At 39.0% G+C, this 20,932-nt stretch overlaps 1 protein-coding gene across 5 annotated transcripts in view; it reads left to right on the top strand.

Annotated features, from left to right (window-relative positions):
• The first annotated feature begins 970 nt into the window (after window positions 1-970).
• Window positions 971-20,932, top strand: part of USP8 (ubiquitin specific peptidase 8) — a 74,273-nt gene continuing 54,311 nt past the window's right edge. For 4 of the 5 annotated variants that reach the window (XM_032417166.1, XM_032417169.1, XM_032417168.1 and 1 more), the window contains exon 1: window positions 971-1,115. The gene's annotated coding sequence lies outside the window, so the exon portion shown is untranslated. Of the gene's footprint in view, window positions 1,116-4,455; window positions 4,519-20,932 lie in introns of those variants that run through there. The other variant, XM_032417167.1, reaches the window with a different exon arrangement.

Below are 20,932 nucleotides of genomic sequence, written 5' to 3' on the forward strand. Positions count from 1 at the left end.
CAACAACCAACTTCCTTTCTTAAGATACATCTTCAAAGGAGATGCAATTGTTTTCTTAGTTATGAAAAGTTTGCTAAGGTTAGTAGTTCTAAGCAGTACAGTATATTTCATATCGTTATCAGTCTTAAATCTTTTGGGAAAACAGTGCATAGCTTAGGTATAAAAGAACTACCATATTTTTGCGGGTATTTCATTGTAACAGAAAGGAAATTAACATTTATTGAAAGACTACTATATGTGAAGCACTATATTTATAAATTACAAATTTACTGGACCCCTATCTGGCAGACACTTTTACTTAAGGCACTTACTAGACCTCACCCTCCAGTTTTCCCAACCATGAGACACCTGCACTGTCCCTGGGGACTTTGTGACCATGGTCAGCAACTCCATCCACGCAACTTAATGTTTACAGATAATTGGAGCATCCAATCACTTTTCTCTAAGACAGTACAAAGATCACCTTGCGAGAAAGTTCAGACCTCTTGTTTTGTTTTTTTGTAAGACTGGGCCTTTAACTGGTGTTAAAATGTGTATATATAATGTGTTTTAGGATCATGTTCCCTCTTTGACTAGAGGCGTGGCTTCGGAGAATGTTAACTTTTAGCCAGAATTTGAGGGGCTTGAAATCCCTCTTCTAGTCCTAAATCTCCACTCTGAAAAGTAAAATACGTAGTAGGTAACAGGCACAAGAGTCCCTGCTTCCTCCGCGGCAAAGGCCAGGATGCGAATAACACCAGGGTGATCGAACAGGCCCGGACAAACACTGGGCCAACGCGACCGGCGGGAAAGCGCACGGAAGCTTAGTCTAGCCTGGGCCCTGCCCTCGCCGCCCACCCAAAACGTCCTTTTTAACCCTCCCACCTCCCTGGTGTGAGCAAGACTGCGGAAGAGGAAGTAGTCACGGGCGGGCGGGCGGGCGGGGGCGCGCGGGCGCAGCCCCTCCTCTCCGTGACGTCAAAGACGCGACGCGTCGTAACGCAGTGAAAACTGGGAAAAGGGGATGAGGTGGGCTGGTTTCCGTCGGGCTAGCGAAGGCTAATTCTTCTTCGAGTTGGTGGAAGATGGGCCTTTGGAGAGGAGGCCGGCGTTAGTCAAGCGCGCCTGGCGCCACGGTGAGTGTAGGTCTGGGTCCTGGCCTTTGTTCCTCGGGAAGCCGTCTGCATTGAACAGCTTTTCTTTTCACAACCTGCTCGTCACCGGGGAGACAGGTCCTGTCCGCCGAGAGGGATGGTACAGCCCCGAACATAGAATCGGCTTTTAGAGGAAGGGCCCAACCTCGAGTCTTTCCCGCTGCCTCCCCAGGGTTGTCCAGTGAGTTTCGTGTAGTTTTTTCAGGTTTTCCGGTCTTAGAAGGTGGCCTTGACCATCCCTCGTTCTTCTTCAACACTTAAACCCGACTTTGACCTCCTTCCTCTGGCCTCCGTTTTCTGATTTTCTGCTATCGAGCTACAGTCCCAGGCCTTTAATACAGCCCCTCACAGTGTTTCCCAGTACCTTCTTTGTCTCAGTCAAACTTAGTTTTAGTGCAGTCCAAGTATGAGTTTAAAGAACCTATAAGCTCATCAGTTAAAACTGTGACTTCCGTAAATAAAAGCTTTTCTTTGCTAAAATGTGGCCTCTCCTAGTTGTGGGACAAGTAAATTTCACCTCCACTCCACCTTGGAAATTTCAGAACCCTGAATCGGAGTGATGTTCATTTATACATAAAGCTGCAGACTACACTTTGGGTTTAATTCTTTTCTCCAGTTCATTCTGTGACCTTGAAGCAAGTCACTTAATCACTAACAAAATATTTACCTGAAGGAATTTAATATTTCTTAAGCACCCTGAGGGTTTCAGATGAAAGGGATGTTACTGTTTCTGAATCTGCCAGCAGTGTTAGTTTTGTATATCTTTTGCTGAAGCCATTAAAAATGTCAAGTGGTATTTGTTAAGGAACTGTACCTGTTCTAGGCTTGCTCTGTGGCTTTGCTATGTAAGCAGATTTTGCATTTCAACATTCTGCTTAAGGTTCACTGATGAATGTCTTTCCTGATGGATTTAGATAGTTTGTCGTGACTCCACAGTACTGGGCCATTTTATCTGAAAGGTGATGTAGGTTGTGCTATGCCTTTATCCTATTGCAGTGGCTGCCTTGAAATGTGTATTCTTTTTCTTGTGACACATTGAGTACATCTTTAAAATTAGATAGTAGGAACCTTAGTAAAACAACAACTTGTTATTAATGACATAAATATGCATTAATTGCACATAAGTGTGTAGGTATGTATTGTATTCTTTGAGAAAACAATGCATGAGAAAAACTAACAAAAACATTTTAAAGATGTCTTTTTAGTATTTAACTTTATATATTTACCTGATTAATAATCATTATAACTATTTGTTTATTAATATGAACATATTGGGAAAGATCCAAAATGGCTTTTGTAAAGTAAGACAGTTTGAAAATAAATCCAGCACATCAAATTTTTTTCCATAAAATGTCTAGCATTATATTTTCATTATGAATTTTTCTACATGAAGATACAGTTATTTTTGTAGAGATTAAAAGAAAAATGTGCCCATCAAATATGAGTTGTTAATCATATTGGATATACTTAAGGAAACATTTTTTTTTTTAAATCTTGGTTATTGTCCCAATTACCTATTGATATATAACAAATCACTCCAAACAAAGTAGCTTCAAACTTTTATATTTCTCTGGGCTAACTGGAGTCAGCTGGTTGGTTCTCACTTAGAGTTTCATGCATTTGTGGTCAGATAGGCAGCCAGGGTTGAAGTCATCTGAAAGCTTAACTGAGTTGGACATCCAAGATGGCTCATTTGCATGAATGGCAGTTGATGTTGGCTGGTAGTTCAGCTAGGGATGTCATCTGGAGCGCCTGTGCATGGCCTCTTCATGGGGCTTGGACTTCTCGTAGCATGAGTTTGAGTTTCAAAAGCAAGTATTTGAAGAAACAGAAGTGGAAGCTGTCTCTTAGCTTGAACCCAGAAATTGGCATAGCATTACTTCCAACATTCTCTGTTAGAGCAGCCAGAGTCCTCCGTCCCACAGATGATAGACCCCTACATATTTTGGAGAGAAGAATATCAAAGAGTTTGTGGCCATCTTTAGCCTACCATAATTTTATTGATAAAGTTGTATTAAAGTAATTTTGGATTTAATAGATGCGGAACAAGGTACACTTCTGATTTCTTTAACCATAATATTTTGTATTTTCATGGCACATTATAATTTTCAGAGCATTTTTCTGTATGTACTTTTTCATTTGATACCTATGAGAACTCTGTAGAAGCAGGTGACTCATTCCCATTTGCAGATGGAGGTAAACTGAGGAGTGGCAGTGGGTGTTGGGGGGAGGATTTAAGGAATTTGCTCAGAGTCATGTGATAATGGAAAGTGAGACTAAGACCTACAATGCTTTCATAATATAAAGCTTATAGTAAATGTTGAAATGTTATAATTAAGCTTATTTGGAATTCCATATTTATCACCATACTAATTCAAGTAAAATCGTACTCAGGTGTAGTGAATAAAGTCAGTGTCTCTAACACATTACAGTTCAGTTTTTCATGGTCCTAAATTCTCTGAAACATACAAATAATGATGTGAACCTGTATGTCTTTCTAATATAGTGAAATGAAATTGTTACATATTATAATACCAATTTCAAAACAAAGACCTTAAACAGTTATGGGTCTAGGAATCTTGAACGCTTTATTTTCTCAGTTACAGAATTTTAAAAATGAAAATGATTTCTCATAATTTTTATACCTTGGAAATTATATGACTTAAAATGTTGATTTCAGCTAGAACCTAATTGTCATCTTCATACCGTTTCACTACTTCTAGTAACATGTTTATATCCATTTTTTATGTCCATGGATCTCTGTCTTAACTGCATGGTAGAATTTACCTGAGGAGCTTTTAAAAAATATCTAGGTGCAAGTCCCATGCTCTGAGATTCTGATTTAACCGTTTAGGAGTAGGTTCTGAGCATCGTTATTTTGTTGTTCTGAAGGTGATTCTAATATATGGCTAAGAATGAGAACCATGTCTTTTTTTTTTTTTTCTACATACTAAGTATGATCTGGTTCCCTACTCATTTATTTTGCGTATGCTAAAAAAATTAAGGCGATAAGGAGGGAGAGAATGTATGAAATGGGTTATGGTTATAAATATAAGTAGACACCTGTTATGGAAAACAGTTACCCTTCAGGTTTTTTTCTGGGATAGTCTTAATAAAAGCTACAGATTTTGGCATGGTTTGTTAGTACCTCTATGATGGTACTTTGCTTTTTATTAACATTGTTAACTTATCTTTCATCTTAAGAGGTAGAAACTTTGTTAGGAGGTATATATATATATATATATATTTTTTTTTTTTTTTAAAGTAGACTCCATGCCCAGCGTGGAGCCCCACACGGGGCTTGAACTCACGACCCTGAGATCAAGACCTGAGCTGAGATCAAGTCAGACACTTAACCTACTGAGTCACCCGGGCACCCCAGGAGGTATATTCTTTATATTCCCTATAGCTCCTGACACTACACCTTGAATAGATGTAGATACTCTAAATGTTTGCCAAGTAGAAGATAGTTTATATAGTCAATCTTCAGAACTAGGACTAGTTATTGTCCTTTTTTTTTTTTTTTTTAGTTTTGTAAGAACTTTATGAAAATTCTTTGAAGTTCTTTTTCTATGGTTTCCAAAGTATCACACTTTCCTGGTTTTTCTTCAATCTGTTTCTTCCTCTTTGGGGAACATTCCCCTTCATCCTCCTCCCCACCAAGCCCTTCAAGTATCTTGTCAGTTGTAGAGAAACAAGATTTCATTTTCTTGTTGATTCATTCTCCTGCTTTTAGTTACTAGTATAAATAATGTCTGTGTTTTTAAAAATATACATAAAAGCCAAGAAAATCAGATTATTTTAAGTCATATCCCAGATAATATATCATTTAAGCATCAATGCTTTGTTACCTCCCAAAACAATAGGGATTATCAAAATTAACGTTAATGCCTTAATAGTTGGTTTAATATTTGTCTGGTCTCTCTGTGGACCTGATCTCTACTTACATATTTACATCTCTATCAAGGCATCTTTAGATGTTCCTTTTGCATACATGTTTAACATTTCCTGTGAATCAGTGATCCTTGTTTGGGAGTAATTTGCCCACCAGGGGACATTCAGCAATGTCTGGAGACATTTTTGGTTGTCACAGCTGGAGGGGATGAATTACTACTGGCATCTAGTGGGTAGAGGCCAGGGATGCTGCTAAATATCCTGCAATGCACAGGGCAGCCTCCTATAACAAAGTTTTGGGTTCAAAATAAGAATAATGCCCAGGTTGAGAAATGCTGCTTGTACACTGATCAGTTTTTAAACTAGTGTTGGTTTGTTGTTGTTGTTGTTGTTGTTGTTAAACAGCACTACCATTCTGTGTGTGTGTACACACAAGATTTTCTGTTTCATTCAGTCAGTCTTCTGTTACAAAAGCATATTTCTCCCTTTTTGTGTTCTCTTTTGCAATGGCCTGCTGGTTGTTCTTATCCAAAGTATTATTCCTTGTTCCTATTTCCTTCAAATCCGTCTTGCATATCCCCACTTTGACCCGACCTCAGGTATCATTTTCCCCTTCAAGAACTGGCTTGTTGCCTGTTGAATAAATTATAAACAATTCTTGATGGCTTCAGAAGCCCTCCATAATATGACTCCATCTCCTTACCTAATATAATTTATTGTTAGCCAACAGTTATTAAGTGTTGACAGTAAGGACTGAGGTCAGTGCTGGGGATCTAGCATGTCAGAGTGGTGACATGTAAAGAAGATATGTACTCGTAATCCCTTGATCAAATTGATTATTTCCCTGTACTCATGGTCCCCAATTTACAGTGGTTTGACCTAGGATTTTTCAACTTTATGATGGTGTAAAAGTGATACACGTTCAGTAGAAACTGTACTTCAGATTTTGAATTTTGATCTTTTCCCAGGCAGCAATATGTGGTACTGGGCAGTGTGGTACTGGGCAGTGACAGTGAGCCACAGTGCCCAGTCAGCCATGTGGTGGTGGAGGTGAGCAACTGATAGACTTCCAGCTATTCTGTTTTTCATTTTCAGTATAGTACTCAATAAATTACATGAAATATTAACACTTTGTAATAAAATAGCTTTGTGATAGATGGTTTTGCCCAACTATTGGCTAAGGAAGTGTCCTGAGCATGTTTAAGGTAGGCTAGGCTAAGCTATGATGTTTGTTGGATTAGGTGTATTAATGTATTTTTGACTTAATGGTATTTTCAACTTCTTATGGATTTATTGGGACATAACCCCTTCATGAATTGAGAAGGATTTGTAATCCCTATAGTATTCCTTATTTTTCTCATTGCCTTTCCATACTTAATTCCTCATTTTGTGTCTTTGTTCATGTTGGTTTCCTTTTCTGGAATACCCTCCTTTCTCACTCAATTCATAGCTAAATCTTATCCTTAGGGCTAGTTCTTGTCTCTGCCTCATCACATCATCATGAGCACTTCATACTTATGAGGGTCTTAAAACCTAGTCATAATTGTCATTTGGTTGAAATAGTATACTAAGGCAATGACATAGATTGTACATACTATAGAATTTAGACCAAGAAATGAACTCCCAATAGCTGGGACCATCAAGGATGAAAGAAGTGGAACTTAAGTTGGTCCTTGAAGGAAGAGGGACCAGCACCAAAGAGAGTGCACTCTAGGCTGGATGAAGCTACACCAAATTTTCTTCTTCTTTTGGGGCACCTGGGTGGCTCAGTCGGTTAAGCGTCTGCCTTCGGCTCAGGTCATGATCCCAGGGTCCTGGGATCGAGCCCCACATCAGGCTGCCTGCTCTGCGGGAAGCCTGCTTCTCCCTCTCCCACTCTCCCTGCTTGTGTTCCCTCTCTCGCTGTGTCTCTTTCTGTCAAATAAATAAATAAAAATCTTTTTTTTTTTAAGATTTTTATTTATTTATTTGACATAGAGAGAGCACAAGCAGGAAGAGCAGCAGAGGGAGAAGTAGGCTCCCTACTGAGCAAGGAGCCCAATGCAGGACTCGATCCCAGGACCCTGGGATCATGACCTGAGCCGAAGGCAGACGCTTAACCGACTGAGCCACCCAGGCATCCCTGAATAAATAAAAATCTTAAAAAAAAAAATGTTCTGCTTTTTCTGACTTCCCAGTGACTGGAGTCACATATTAATATACAGTGTAGCAATTAATTGTTGGCTTATTATTTAATAGGTATTAGTTTGGTCTTGGTAACTAAACTAAGACATTTGGATCAGAAGCTCTGTGTTAGTCTTGAAGCTTGTACCACAGTATAAATTAGTGGATTGCTTTCTTCACAGAGAAGGTCTTGCTACTAGTGTGCTTAATTAATTTACATCTGTCATAGATTTCTTATTTTATCACAGACTGGTAACAGTTCCCCAGCTGTCTCTGGTCTGTGGGCCACACTTGAAGTAGCATTGCTCTGCAGAACTTTTACACTTTTTCAGTTGTAACCTATAGTAAGAAATAACATTTTACATTTCAATCCAGTGTTATATGCATACACATACACAACCCAAACTGAAGTTTCATGAAACAATACTTAACCTTACTATATGTGACATGCTCTGATATTTTCTCTTCAATTTTATTTTTTTAAATGCTGCTTGTGACCGTATGGATTTGGAAACACTGCCCTTGGGGCACCTGGGTGGCTCACTCGGTTAAGCATCAGACTCTTGGTTTCAGCTCAGGTCATGATCTCAGGGTGGTGGGATCCAGCCTCCGTGTGGAGCTCTGTGCTCAGTGGGGATTCTGCTTGGGATTCTCTCCCTCTCTCTCTCTCCATCTGTTCCTTCTCCCCCTCCCTCCCTCTCTCTTTCTCTGCCTCCCTGTCCCTCTCAAATAAATAAATAAATCTTAAAAAACAAAAAAACACTGCTCTCACACAGTTACTAGCTCAGTGCTAGACATATAGTAGATACTCAGAAAATACCAGAAGTTTTAGCAGTGACTAATTCTTAAAAGGGTTGAGCCTTCTTAATACTTTAGGATTACTTTAAAATAGTTCATGATTACTTACTTGTCTGTGGCATTTAAACTAGAATGAGTATAGATTGCATTATATGAAATTTAAGGCAATCAGAAGATATAATGAGTGCTGTTGCTGTTTAAGGGGAGAGATGGACTGAGATGATGGATGCCCAATGGAGACAAACTTTGCTCTACTTTGAGCATTGCCAAGGACCTAGGCAGTGGCTGGTGTGAAGCCCTAGTTAAGATATCAGGACCAGTTTGAATGACCACAAACCTCAGTCTTCACCTTTTTACTTTTTAGTCTTCACTCTGGTTCAAGTCATCTATCTTTACTCTTTCTCTTTGGAAGAATCAGAAGGCTGTCATAAACAGAGAGGGGGATACATACGCCTTCCTCCCCCCACCCCCCGCCCCATTTTGTTAACTAATTTTCAGCACTGTCTGGATTTCACTTTTGGAGCATTGCTGTGTGACTAAAGCCAAAGTATTTAATCTTTATCAGATTTACACATCTTAAGAAAATTATTTTTTTAGAAGAACTTTAATTTTTCTCACATATACTTTGTTTTTATTTTTTAACGCACAATCCTTTTTGAAGCATAATATAGTTTTAATAGATTGTATGTTATATTTAGTTCTAGATATAAACAAGTAGGTTCTATAAATTATTTGAGTTCTATACTTATTGAACATTCTTTTATAAGTATCAGGATTGTTACAACAACAAAAAACTGCGGCTGCTCTTTTCCTTGTTTTTACTGTTGCAGCCAAAATAGAGAAATTGTGAATTCATTCAGTCATATATTTTATGTCAACCTATTTTGAAATCTTTTTAAAGGCAAAGTGCAGCAGAATGATCGAGAATTTAACACATTATATTTCACATAGTTTTTTTTTTTTTTAAAGATTTTATTTATTTATTTGACAGAGAGAGACAGCAAGAGAGGGAACACAAGCAGGGGGAGTGGGAGAGGGAGAAGCAGGCTTCCCCACGGTGCAGGGAGCCCAATGTGGGGCTCGATCCCAGGACCCTGGGATCACGACCTGAGCCGAAGGCAGACGCTTAACGGCTGAGCCACCCAGGCGCCCCTATTTCACATAAATTTAAGTGCATGTGTATCCTTCTTTGCTTTCTCATTTGATTAGGGGAAAATACCCTGTACATTGTACTTTGACTTCTACAGAAATCTGTGATTGTAGAGGCTGAAACAGCAATTAAAGTAAGGCTGTAAGTATTTTTAACACCAGGCATCTTATTTGACAGTGTAACTTATATAATTTTGTAAATGAAAATGAAAACAACTGTAGTCCTTTGATGACATTATCAGAGAAAATTGTTACTTATTTCAGCTGTTCTCAAAAAGCATATAAGGACAGGAGAGCCTGACTGGTTCAGGTCAGTAGAGCGTGCTGCTCTTGATCTCAGCATTGTAAGTTTGAGCTTCACATTGGATGTAGAGATTACTGAGGGGCACCTGGGTGGCTCAGTCAGTTGAGCTTCTGACTCTTGATTTCAGCTCAGGTCATGATTTCACGGTTGTGAGATAAAGCCCTGTATCGGGCTCCGCACTCAGCATGGAGTCTGTTTGTCCCTCTCTCTGCTCCTTCCCTCTGCTCGTGCTTCCTCTCTCCCTCTCTCTCTCTAAAATAAATAAATAAAAATCTTAAAAAAAAAAATCTTTAAAAAAATCAACTAAGGATAGAAAAGTTAACTTTAAACTGTCAGTAAAAACTTTGTCACTATAATCTTATACCTTCCCTCCATGTGTCTAATCGTTAGCCAAGTCCTCTATCTTTGCAGTGTCTCATGTATCTGCCTCCTTCATTTCCATCTCTCCTGCCCTAGTTCTGACCTTCATCATCTTTCCTTAGGATCATTATCATAGATTACTAGTGTCTTTCTTGTCTTGTCTTTTAAAGCCTAACTCTGTAGCATTTCAGTTTGGAACACATAACTCTTCTTCAGAACCTTATGGTTTTCTATTACATTTAGAAAACAAAGTAAATGCTTTATTGTGACATTTAAGGTCTTGTATTTTCTGTTCCCAGACTATTTTTTCAGGCTTTCCTGTCTAGTAGATCCTTGCTCATTCTCTGTATTGGCCAGTTCCTAAAGATGTTCTTTACTCTCTTGGTTTTTTCCCCTCATACAGTACCTCTTCTCTATTAAAAACCTTCTCCTACCAAGATTCATGTAAATGTTGTCTTTTCCAAGATCCCTCTAGTCATACTTAATCTTTCTTCTTAATTTGTCTTATTGTATGTTATTTATAACTCTTTAGAGTTAGATATCTTACTGTGTTGTATTACCACTGCTTACAACTTTTTCTTTCACATTAGTTTTTTTAAACTTTTTGGGGAAAGGTATCACATCTAATCTTTGAGTTCCTGGAAGCACAATGTCTTCTATACAGCAGGATATCTGTGAATGTTTGAATTGAATTAACCTTGAGATAGGTAATGGTTTACAATTTTAAGTTACCTAGGTAGCACATGTAGTTTTTATATTAGTTTTTCCAAGAGCCAAGCTTTAAAGGTAAACATGAGAAACAGATTCACCTGAGAATATATTCTAGACCTTTATTTTAGAAGGTTCAAATCAATAGCTTTCTTTCCCCAGCCAAGAAACCTAATTGTCATGAATCAACAAAATAGACTCTTAACTTTTTGAACATACATTCTGTGGTTAGACCACTATCACTTGTGACCCAGATAGAGGATAGAATTGGAAAAACAGATACTTTCAGACTGGTACCTGGCTAATCTGCCTAATTCTGGCTTCAGTCCCTTTCTTAGTACACTTAGTAGTATCACCAACAAAAAGTGATTGGGCTTTTGGGGAATTACATTTCAAGAGGTAGCTTGTATCAGGGGAGCAAATATTGGCTTTCTCTTGGTTAAGTAAGCTTCAGATCTTAGCTGAACTAGTTGAGGGCAAAAAAGTCAAGAGTAGCTCTTGTTACTGTTATCTTACTGTCTTCTGGCCCTCAATAATATTCCCAACTCCAATGTCCCCTGCGCATACCACAGGTTTCCTTAAACACCTTCCCAAAGAGTTAGTTTCTTGACCGTACTTTGCTTTCCCTTAGTCAAATGTATTTCTCCTCAACTGTTGCTTCTTATTATTTCAGTAGAAATCATGTTTCTGGAGAACCATCCCACTCTATCCCAGCATTCTCTTTTTTATTGCCAGTTTGTTGTTGTTGTTGTTGTTTTAAGTTATCTACAGCCTGCTTCCATTTCTTCATTCCTTAATGCTCATGTTCTTGCTTCCATTCACACCACTGTATGGAAGCTGTCTGTACTCCAAAAGTTTTATGTATCAGGCTCTTCCAATATTCCAAATATATTTTTTAAATCAATATTTAAATATTTAAATAAAAATATTTAAAAACATACATATTTTGTGTTTGCTTGTTTTACCCATACTTCTAACTTTCACATGTGTCTGGGTATTTTCATGTTTATAAACAATTGCACATTTTTATTCGTATTTGCATTGTTATACAATATAGTTAATAGTTTTCTTTAAAAATTTTTATGAAATATAATAAGTATGTTACTTATATTTTTTTATATGTTATAAAGCATTATAGTAAAATGATTACCCTGTGATCACCTTTGAGTGTGCCACCCAACTTGAGGAATAAAACCTTATTGGTATCCCTAAAGCTCCTTTTATGTGCCTCCTGATTACATCCTCTGCCTCCCCAGAAATAGAATTTTCTGTTTATCATTTCCTATCTGCCTTTATAGGTTTACTTTATTTGTATCCTTAGGCAATACACTGTTCAATTTAGTTTGTTTTTAAACTTTATACAAATGGTGTATATGCCATACACACCATATGTATTCCTGTTTTTTCACTCAGAGTTGAGGGGATAAGCAGGAGGTGAGAATATGGTGGGTGTGGGGAGGAGAGGGTGTTCTCTGGTTAAACTGTTTATCCTGTGACGTCAAGGACCATGTCTTATATACTTGTTGTATCTTTAACACATAGCTTAGTGTTTTTTGCAAATTAAGATACTCAGATGATGCTGTTGTCTCTGTAATTGTGAGGAAATCCAAGGGATCCCTATCATACTCTTTACTTAATGGGTGCTCTTAGCTGGTTTGGTGATGAATTGTTAATGAATTAGATATCTAACTAGAAGGACATATTTAGTGTTTGTTGATCCATTTGGGTGTAATGGTGTGGTCCAGAAGTTTTTTTCCTCTCCTATCACTATAGCTTTAGACACAGAACACAGCCGGGAGTGAAAAGTGTAGAAAGTACTTATGTATGAAATCATTGTCTCTAAATGCATAGATCTGAAACTACTAAATAAAGTGGCTAAACATGTTTGTAGACACATAGAGCAAGTATAGATGGAAAAAAATGAACATTTTTTTTTTTTTTTAATTTTATTTATTTATTTGACAGAGAGACAGTGAGAGGGAACACAAGCAGGGGGAGTGGGAGAGGGAGAAGCAGGCTTCCCGCTGAGCAGGAGAGCCCGATGCGGGGCTCGATCCCAGGACCCCGGGACCATGACCTGAGCCGAAGGCAGACGCTTAACGACTGAGCCACCCAGGCGCCCCGAAAAAAATGAACATTTTAAAAATGTAACATATAGAGAAAAATAGACAGCTAGGTTTGGTGACTAAGAGTGGGTTAATTTCACAGGGTTAGAAGGGATGAGTTTCAAATCACAAAGTATTAGTATAAAACATGACTCAAATCAAAGCAAATCAGGGCACCTTTGGAGTTTCACGTAAGTGAACAGATGCCTTCCCCCCCCCGAAGTTGTACCTTAGCTTTTCAGGATTAGATATTTATGGATGACCATTCATCTAATAAAAGTGAATTGGTAAAATAAAGAGCATTAAGATAGTGAAGTGATAGGGAAAAAAAGTTATAATCTCTTAAATGCATTTATGTAACTACAGGCATACCTTGGAGGCATTATGAGTTCAGTTCCAGACCACTGCAATAGAAGAAATATCACAATAAAAAGAATCAAATGAATTTTTTTGTTCTGCAGTGTATATAAAAGTTATGTTAACACTGTACTGTAGTCTAGTTAGTGTGTGATAGCATTATGTCTAAAAAAAATGTACAGTCCTTAATTAAAAAAATACTTTATTGCTGCCTGGGGAGATGGTGGAGTAGGAGGACCCTAAGCGCACCTTGTCCCAGGGGTAGTACTAGATAATGCTCACATCAGCATAAATAACACAGAAAACAATTTGAAGACTGGCAGAACAAACTCCACAACTAAAGATAGAGAAGAGGCCACATCAAAGATGGTAGGAAGGGCAAAGACACGGTTTGAGAGCAAAATGGCCTGCAGCTGTCTGTGTTGGGGAGGGAACTGGTGGTGAGAAGGGTGAAAAACAGACTTTCACACCAGGGAGCCCACAGGGAAGATGATTCCCCATAACCATTTGCTTTGAAAGTGAGAGGAGCTGCATTTTCAGAGTTCCTACAACCAGTGGGACTTACAGTCTGGAATTTTATTTTATTTATTTTTTATTTTTTAAAGATTTTATTTATTTATTTGACAGAGACACAGCGAGAGAGGGAACACAAGCAGGGAGAGTGGGAGAGGGAGAAGCAGGCTTCCTGCAGAGCAGGCAGCCTGATGCAGGGCTCGATCCCAGGACCCTGGGATCATGACCTGAGCCGAAGGCAGATGCTTAACGACTGAGCCACCCAGGCACCCCCTCAGCCTGGAATTTTAAAAATCAGCAGGCTTGGTTCTGGAAGAGCCAGGAGGGCATTAGGAAGTGAGTCCCCAACCTTGAAGAGACAGCACAACAATCAGCCTGCAGAGATACAGACTGGAAGCAGTAGTGAAAAATATTGGGGGCAAACAGGAGGGAGAGTAATTTGCTCATCTCAGAGTGTGGCCTGGAGAGGCAGGGGATCACGGGGAGACCGCATCAGGAACAAAGGAGCTGGTACATGCCATTTCCTTCCCCTACCACCCAGTATAAACACACTGCCAGCTGCAGGAACCAGCACAGCACCAACATTCACTACTTAACTTGCATACACCAAGCCCCAGCCCCATGCTTCGGCAGATCTGCCCTTCCCAGTCATACTTGGCTCAGTCTGGGCACTGCAGTCCCCCTGCCCTAGAATACTGGTGCAGACCCCACCAACACTTTGTCTCTTGACCCTCGCATTTTGTGGGACCTCAGTTCTGCCAGCAGCAGTGGTACATCTCATTTTGCAAGCAGACCACCACACACCTTGTTAAAACACACCCCACCCAGCCTGGACCAAGCCCTGCCTACAACAGGCAAAGAGCCTCTGCTGACAACTGGACTGAAGGAAAAAGAGGCTAGTTTTCAACAATAGAGCACATATAACACATAGGAGACACTTCTGAAGCACCAGGCCCTGGGGAACAGGGGACATTGCACATAGGGCACTACAGGACCTCTTCTTCATAAGGCCGTTACTGTGAAGAGCAAGAGATGTAGCTGACTTTTCGAAAACACAGAAGCAAACACAGAGAGTTAAACAAAATGAGGAGATAGAGAAATATGTCCCAAATGAAAGAACAAGACCAAACCACACCAAGAGACCTAAGTAATATGCCTGATAGAAAATTTAAAGTAGGGGCGCCTGGGTGGCTCAGATGGAGCATCTGCCTTCAGCTCAGGTCATGATCCCAGGGTCCTGGGATTGAGCCCTGCATTGGGCTCCCTGCTTGGCAGGGAGCCTGCCTCTCCCTCTCCCTCTACTGTTCCCCCTGCTTGTGCTCTCTCGCTCTCTCTGTCAAATAAATAAATAAAATCTTTAAAAAAAGGAAAAAGAAAATTTAAAGTAATTATCACAGGGGGCGCCTGGGTGGCTCAGTGGGTTAAGCGACTGCCTTCGGCTCAGGTCATGATCCCAGGGTCCTGGGATCGAGCCCCGCATTGGGCTCCCTGCTCCGCGGGAAGCCTGCTTCTCCCTCTCCCACTCCCCCTGCTTGTGTTTCCTCTCTCGCTGTCTCTCTCTCTCTCTGTCAATTAAATAAATAAATAAAATCTTTAAAGTAATTATCACAGAGATACTCACTGGACTTGAGAAAAGAGTGGAGGACATCAGTGAGACCCTTAAAGAGAGAAAAAAATCAGATATCAAGAACATAATAAATGAAATTAAAAATACACTTGATGATTGGGGCGCCTGGGTGGCTCAGTTGGTTAAGCGACTGCCTTCGGCTCAGGTCATGATCCTGGAGTCCCGGGATCGAGTCCCACATCGGGCTCCCGGCTCGGCAGGAAGCCTGCTTCTCCCTTTCCCACTCCCCCTGCTTGTGTTCCCTCTCTCGCTGTCTCTTTCTCTGCCAAATGAATAAATAAAATCTTTAAAAAAAAAAAAAAATACACTTGATGGAATAAGTAGCAGGATAGATGAAGCAGAGAAATGAATTAATGACCTGGAAGACAGAATAATGGAAAGTAATCAAGCTGAGCAAAGTAGAGGAAAGAAAATTTTGTAAATTGAGATGAGTCTTAAGAACTTGGGTGACTCCATCAAAGTGTAATAACATTCACATTATAGGGATCCCAGAAGAAGAAGAGGTAAGGGGGCAGAAAATTTATTTGAAGAAATACTAGCTGAAAACTTCCCTAATCTGAGGAAGGAAATATATCCGGATCTAGGAGGCACAGAGATTGTCCCCAAAAATTCAGTGCAAGGAGGTCCACCCCAAGACACATGGTAATTAAAAAAGCAAAAAGTAGGGGCGCCTGGGTGGCTCAGTCTTTAAGCACTTGCCTTCGGCTGAGGTCATGATCCCAGGGTCCTGGGATCGAGCCCCGCATTGGGCTCCCTGCTCTGCGGGAAGCCTGCTTCTCCCTCTCCCGCTCCCCCTGCTTGTGTTCCCTGTCTTGCTGTGTCTCTGTCAAATAAATAAATCTTTTTAAAAAAAAATCAAAAAGCAAAGAGTAGTAATAAAGAAAAAATTTTAAAGCTGCAGAGAAAAGGGATAAAAGGGAAACCCCATAAGGCTATCAGCATATTTTGCAGCAGAAACTTTTCAGGCCAGAAGAGAGTGGCATGATATATTCAAAGTCCCGAAAGGAAAAAATCTGCAGCCAACAATACTCTATCCATCAAGACTATCATTCAGAAGAGGAGAGATAGAGTTTCTCAGACAAAACTGAAGGAGTTCATGAGCACTAAACCAGCCCAACAAGAAATATTAAAGGGAACTCATTGAGTGGAAAGGAAAGACCATGAGAGTATGAAAAGTAAAAAACAAAAGCAGTAAAAATAAGTATTTCTTTAAAAATCAGTTAAGGGATTCATAAAATAAATGGATGTAAATTGTCACACCAATATACCTGAAACTTGGGGTGGGAGAGGAGTACGGAATAGATAGGTTCAAACTTAAGCAGTCATCAACTTAATATGAACTGCTATGCAGATGTTATATACAAACCTAATGGTAACCACAAATAAAAAACCAGTAATAGGGCACCTGGGTGGCTCAGTCAGTTAAGCATCTGCCTTCAGCTCAGGTCATGATCCCAGGGTCCTGGGATCAAGGCCTGCGTCGGGCTCCCTGCTCTGCGGGAAGCCTACTTCTCCCTCTCCCACTCCCCCTGCTTGTGTTCCCTTTCTCACTGTGTCTCTCTCTGTCAAATAAATAAATAAAATCTTAAAAAACAAAACAAAAACCAGTAATAGATACGCAAAGAACAAAGGAAAAGGAATCCAAGTATATCACTAAAGAAAGCCAACGAACTATGAAAGAGAGCAAGAGAAGAAAGAATAAGAGAAAAAGCTATAAAAACAACCACAAGACAAGTAACAAAATGTTAGTAATTACATATCTATCAATACTTAACTGTGAATGTAAATGGACTAAACACTCTAATCAAAAGTCATAGATAGAGTGGTTAATAAAACAAGGTACATCTAGATGCTGCCTGCAAGAGACTCATTTCAGACCAAAAGACACTTGCAGATTAAAAGTGAGGAGATGGAGAAACATTTACCATGCAGATGGATGCCAAAAGAAAGCCAGGGCAGCAGTACTTTATGTTGGACAAAATAGACTTTAAGACAAGACTGTAACAGAGACAGAGACATTAAATAATCACAAAGGGGACAATCCAGCAAGAAGATATAACAATTATAAATACTTACGCACCCAACGTGGGAGCTTCCAAATGCATAAAACTGTAGGAAATAATCAGTAGTAATACAGGAACAATAAGGGACTTTAACATCCCATTTGCATCAGTGGACAGATCATCCAAACAAAATCAGCAGAGAAATAGTAGTTTTGTTATTATTATTACTATTATTTTTTTTTAGCTATTTAATCTCTACACCCAACGTGAGGCTCAAACTCTTGACCCCGAGATCAAGAGTCACCTGCTCTTCCAACTGAGCCAGCCAGACACCCTGGAAATAGTAGCTTTAAATGACCACTGGACCAGATGTATTTACCAGATATATTCAGAACATTCCATCCTAAAACAGTAGAATACACATTCTCCACAATAGATCACATATAAATCCACAAAACAAGCCTTAACAAATTCAGGAAGATCAGAGTCATACTATGCATCTTTTCTGACCACAACATTGTGAAACTAGAAATCAACCACAAGAAAAAATCTGCAAAGACCACAAGTATATGGAGGTGAAATAACATGCTACTACGTAATGAGTGGGTCATCCAAAAAAATCAAAGAAGAAATAAAAAATTACATGGAGACAAATTAAAATGAAAACACAATGATCCAAAATCTTTGGGATGCAGCAAAAGCTGTTCAAAGGGGGGAGTTTATAGCAATACAGGGCTACCTCAAGAAGCAAGAATAATCTCAAACAACCTAACCTTAGAGAAGCTAGAGAAAGGAGGAGCTAGAGAAAGAAGGAGCTAGAGAAAGAAGAACAAACATACCTAAAACCAGCAGAAGGAAGGAAATAAAGAGCAGAAAAAGCAATAGAACAGATCAATGAAATGAGGAGCTGGCTCTTTGAAAAGATAACAAAATTGGTAAACTGGTCAGACAAAAAAAAAAAAAAGAGTGAACTCAAATAAAAGTATAAATGAAAGAGGAGAAATAACAACACCACAGAAATACAATTGTAGAGAATATTATGAAAAATTATATGCCAACAAATTGGACAACCCAGAAGAAATGGATAAAATCCTAGAAGCATATAGGCTACCAAAATTAAAGCAGGAAGAGATAGAAAATTTGAACAGACCAGTTACCAGTAAGGAAATTGAGTCAGTAATGAAAAACTCCCAACAAAAGTCCAGGACCAGATGACTTCACAGAATTCTACCAAACATTTTTTTTATTTTTTTAAGATTTTTTATTTATTTATTTGACAGAGACACAGCGAGAGAGGGAACACAAGCAAGGGGAGAGGGAGAGGGAGAAGCAGGCTTCCCACCAAGCAGGGAGCCCAATGCGGGGCTCGATCCCAGGACTGTGGGATCATGACCTGAGCCGAAGGCAGACGGTTAACGACTGAGCCACCCAGGCGCCCCTCTACCAAACATTTAAAGAAACGTTAATTCCATTCTTCTCAGACTATTCCAAAAAATTGAAGAGAGAAAAACTTTGAAATTTATTCTGTGAAGCCAGTACCACCCTGATACCAAAACCAGATAAAGACACCACAAAAAAAAGCACTACAGGCCAATATATCCAATGAACATAGATGCAGAAATCCTCAACAAAATATTAGCAAACTGAATCCAAGAATACATTAAAAAAATCATACATCACAATCCAGTGGATTTATTCCCAGGATGCAAGGGTGGTTCAATATTCACAAATCAATCAACATGATGCATCACATCAGTAAAAAGAAGAATGGAAACCATATGGTCATTCCAATAAATGCGGCAAAAGCATTTGACAAAGTACAACATCCATTCATAATAAAAACCCTCAACGAAGTAGGTTTAGAGGAAACATACCTCAACATAATAAAGGCCATCTATGAAAAACATAGCTAATATCCATCCTTAATGGGCAAAAACAGAGCTTTACTCTAAGGTCAGGAACAAGACAAGAATGTCCACTCTCACCACTTTTATTCAACCTAGTACTGGAAGTCCTAGCCACAGAAATTAGACAACGAAAAGAAATAAAGGCACCCAAATTGATAAGGAAGAAGTAAAACTTTCACTATTTGTAGATGACATGATACTATATATAGAATACCCCAAAGATTTCACCAAAAAAGAACTCGAACTGATAAGTCAGTAAAGTGACAGGATACAAAATCTGTACAGAAATCTGTTGGCATTCCTATATGCTAATAATGATGCAGCAGAAAATTAAATTAAGAAAAGAATTCCGTTTACATTTGCACCAAAACCAATGAAATATCTAGGAATAAGCTTAACCAAGGAGGTGAAAGACCTGTGCTCTGAAAACTATTAAACATTCATGAAAAAAATTGAGGACGACAAAAAGAAATGGAAAGACATTCCATGCACATAGGTTAGAAGAACAAATACTGTTAAAATGTCTATACTACCCAAGGCAATCTACAGATTTAATGCAATCTCTATCAAAATACCAACAACATTTTCCATTGAACTAGAGCAAACAATCCTAAAATTTGTATGGTAACACAAAGGACCCCACATAACCAAGGAAATCTTGAAAAAGAAAAAACAAAACTGGAGATACCAGAATTCCAGGCTTCAAGTTATGTTACAAAGCTGTAGTAATCAAGACAGTGTGATACTGTTTTGACAGTAGATCAATGGACCAGAATAGAAAATCCAGAAATCAACCCACAATTACATGGTCAATCTTTGACAAAGGAGGCAAGAATATACAGTGGGAAAAAGACAGTCTCTTCATCAAATAGTTTTGGACTATCTGGACAGCCAAATGCAAAAGAATGAAACTGGGCCACTTTCTCTAACCATACACAAAAATAAACTCAAAATGGATTAAAGATCTAAATGTGAGACCTGAAACCATAAAAATCCTAGAGAGATCACAGGCAGTAATTTCTCTGATATTGGCCATAGCAACATTTTTCTATGTCTCGTGAGGCAAGAGAGAAAAAAGCAAAAATAAACTGTTGAAACTACATCAAAGTAAAAAGCTGCAAAGTAAAGAAACAAAGGCAACCTACTGAATGGCAGAAGATATTTGCAAATGACATATCCAATAAAGGGTTAGTATCCAAAATATATAAAGAACTCCTACAACCCCACACCCAGAAAACTAATGCAATTAAAAAATGGGTAGAACACATGAGCAGACTTTTCTTCAAAGACATAGATGGCCAACAGACACATGTAAAGATGCTCAGTATCACTTTTCAGGGAAATGCAAATCAAAACTACAATGAGATATCACCTCACACCTGTCAGAATGGCTAAAATCAAAAACACAAGAAACAAGTGTTGGCAAGGATGTGAAGAAAAAGGAACCCTCATGCACTGTTGGTGGGGAATGCAAACTGGTACAGCCACTCTGGAGAACAGTTTGGAGGTTCCTCAAAAAGTTAAAAATAGAACTACCCTGTGATCCAGCAATTGCACTACTAGATATTTACCCCCAAAATACAAAAACAATAATTGAAAGGGATACATGCACCTCTTTGTTTATTGCAGCATTATTTACAATAGCCAAATTATGGAATCAACCCAGTGTCCATTGATAGGTGAATGGAAGATGGTGGTATATGTGTGTATATATATATAATGGAGTATTATTCAACCATATAAAAAGAATGAAATCTTGGAATGCCTGGGTGGCTCAGTTGGTTAAGCATCTGACTCTTGATACCCCCTCAGGTCATCATCTCAGGGTCATGAGATTGAGCTCTGCATCGGGCTCCAATCTGAGTATGGAGCCTGTTTAGGATTTTCTCTCTCCTTCTCCCTCTGCCTCCC

The sequence above is a fragment of the Phoca vitulina genome, unplaced genomic scaffold, assembly GCF_004348235.1.
Source record: "Phoca vitulina isolate PV1807 unplaced genomic scaffold, GSC_HSeal_1.0 scaffold20, whole genome shotgun sequence".
NCBI lineage: Eukaryota > Metazoa > Chordata > Mammalia > Carnivora > Phocidae > Phoca > Phoca vitulina.